Raw genomic sequence first — 2,607 nt, 5'->3', positions numbered from 1 at the left:
AACAACATAGGCGTTAGCTGATTTTTTTTTTTAATTATATATAATATTGTTTCTTTTATCATATCCTAAATATCATTTTAACATTTTAATTTTGTGAAATTAAATTTATATTTTTTAAACTGGAAATATCGTTTAATATTAATAATAAGAAAAGTGATAACTGGTCATTGATCACTACTTTATAAATTAGTAAGTGTGGAAATGATCCGCACGACATTCAAAAAGAAGTATTAAACCATCAACCAGAAACCTGATAGAAAACACGCATCTTATTGACAAAATATACAAACGCCTCATGGCTTAAAGTATATTAATAATTTTATAAAGCTTCGCTTTATCATCAATTTCAGAACATTCAGAAAAAACTGCAATAGCTTGAGTACGATTCCAAATATCGCATTTCATAAAAATCTATCTGTCCAGAGCAGTACTGTTGTATGCATATAAATAAGCAAATAAAGTAACTCTTTATGATCAATAAAATAATACAGCTAAAAAGAATCAACATTTTATTATTTTGTTTATTTAAGTATGAATAAGTATGAATTGGAGCCTGTGTAGCTCAGTGGATGTGGCGTTTGCACACCATCGCGCTAGGCCGCACGAAGGAAGTCTTGGTTTCGAGTCTAGTCGGCGACTAGAGGAAATTTTTCTAAGCCTTTTTTCGACCGGTTCCCGAGTTAGTCGATCTCTGGCACGGGCAAGCAGGTTTTTCCTCCCGGAAACTCGGGTTTTTCGTCCTGTAAACTCAAGAAAATCGACCGTAGAACCCACATTATTTCAGACATTAAAATATATTGTGTTAGGGTTAGAGACCACGAGATGGCGGCACATTTGAGCCGTCTCTCTTCACTGCGTACCGCTTAATTAGTGATAGCCTTGGGCCATCTGTCTCTGATTGGGTACCAGTGGAGATTGAACTGCCCACTCAGTCTCCAAAAAGTTAGATAGGGCTAAATGGCCTCGCCTACTCCCGTATATACGGGAATAAAAAGGCGTTAGCTGATTTTTTTTTTTTTTTAAGTATGAATAGGCTAGAAATACATGCAAACTTTTATCTTAAAATAAGAAAAGAGGTTCTCATATTGTTAAAAATCACTACTTTAGATGTCGGCATTAGCCTAATATCTGGAACTTAATATTTTGCCAAATGAATATCGTAGACAAGCAAAATTTCTGAATATCAGTGTGCTTTAGTTATCCAAAATTTTTTGGAGCCTTTACTAAAGATATAAAGTGGAATGTATTCTAAACATATCCAGTGAAGTGCAACGTATTTTTTTAAAGTGAAGTGCAATGTATTTTTTTATTTTTTTTAAAAAAAGGTGTAGAACATTAAATTAATTTTTGGATAATCTTATTATCGGAGCAATTATTAACTGATATCGTCCTGTGTTAGTTTGTTATAGGGAGAAGGCTCCTTATAATGTACTGTTATTAATTATTATTATTATTATTATTAAGAAATTAATACTGTCGCTTGCTATAGCAGCGTGATATTAACGAATTAGCGTTAATATTAAATGAAATCATGTTTTGTAATGCAAGGAAGAGAACTTCATTATTATTATTTTTAATGAGAGAAATCCAAAACAAATGCACTTCCCAGTTGCTATTAACGATCCAAATTAACATTAACGTTATATTAAAAGTTAAATAAATCATATTTCTAATAGAAGAAAATTTTATTTTTTTTTAGTGAGAGAAATTTAAAACCAATAAACTTACCGTTCTAAAATCCTGGTTCGAGTTCACTTGCGGTTTTCTGCATGCCTGAAATTGGGCGTTGATGCCAACGAACTGGATGATCAGGGCAACCAAAATGGCTTTCATTTTTTTCCCCCTCAATGTACTCGGATTGGAAAATACAAATATTATCAGAGCAGGAGTCTGAAAAGGAGTCTGAAAATTGAGATGATGTAAAATCAATGAGTCTGTGGGACGTTTATATTGAGAAGGAAAAGATGCGATCAGGAAATTACATCAGTGGTAGACGCGCAACTTGGAATAAGGGCGTGATGTCACAAACGCGTGCCGGATGAAATGGACAACCTGTTTTCTTTTCAGAACGGGTCAGGTCGCAATAATAAAATAGGATACATATTTGTTTGTGCGATTAATGGTATTAGTTATGAGTTGTTAATTTGTTTCTAGTTTACAGTTATTGGGAATGAAATAAATAATGGGATGTAGCATGCATGCTAATAAACCATAACATAACGAAATTGTAAAAAGTCGTCATTTAGGAGAAATGCAATAATAAATGAATAAGAATTAAACATTAAAATTAGTATCAAACATTATATTATCCTACAGTTTATTACTTATTCACTATAAATGAAAATACGAATTAATTAATAAAGTGTCACTTTTTATTATGATTGTGATCAATATTTATTTACTGACAAATATCACATCGCTTATGATAAATTTTTTGGTTTTTTTTTTAATAAATTCAAATGTCACACATCTAGTCACTTTCGTGATTTACAAACTGCATTTAATCCGAATTGAAATTTAGTATTTTGAACTAAATCTCATTTAGTTCAAATAAGAATTAGATACAAAATTTAGTGCTTTACTTAAATCGCTAACCATTCCTTTAAA

This window comes from Typopeltis vanoorti, chromosome 21 (assembly GCF_054136105.1).
Source record: "Typopeltis vanoorti isolate ZY-2024b chromosome 21, IOZ_Tvanoo_1.0, whole genome shotgun sequence".
In the NCBI taxonomy this organism is placed as follows: Eukaryota; Metazoa; Arthropoda; class Arachnida; order Uropygi; family Thelyphonidae; genus Typopeltis; species Typopeltis vanoorti.
Note: the sequence above shows the minus strand (reverse complement) of the source record.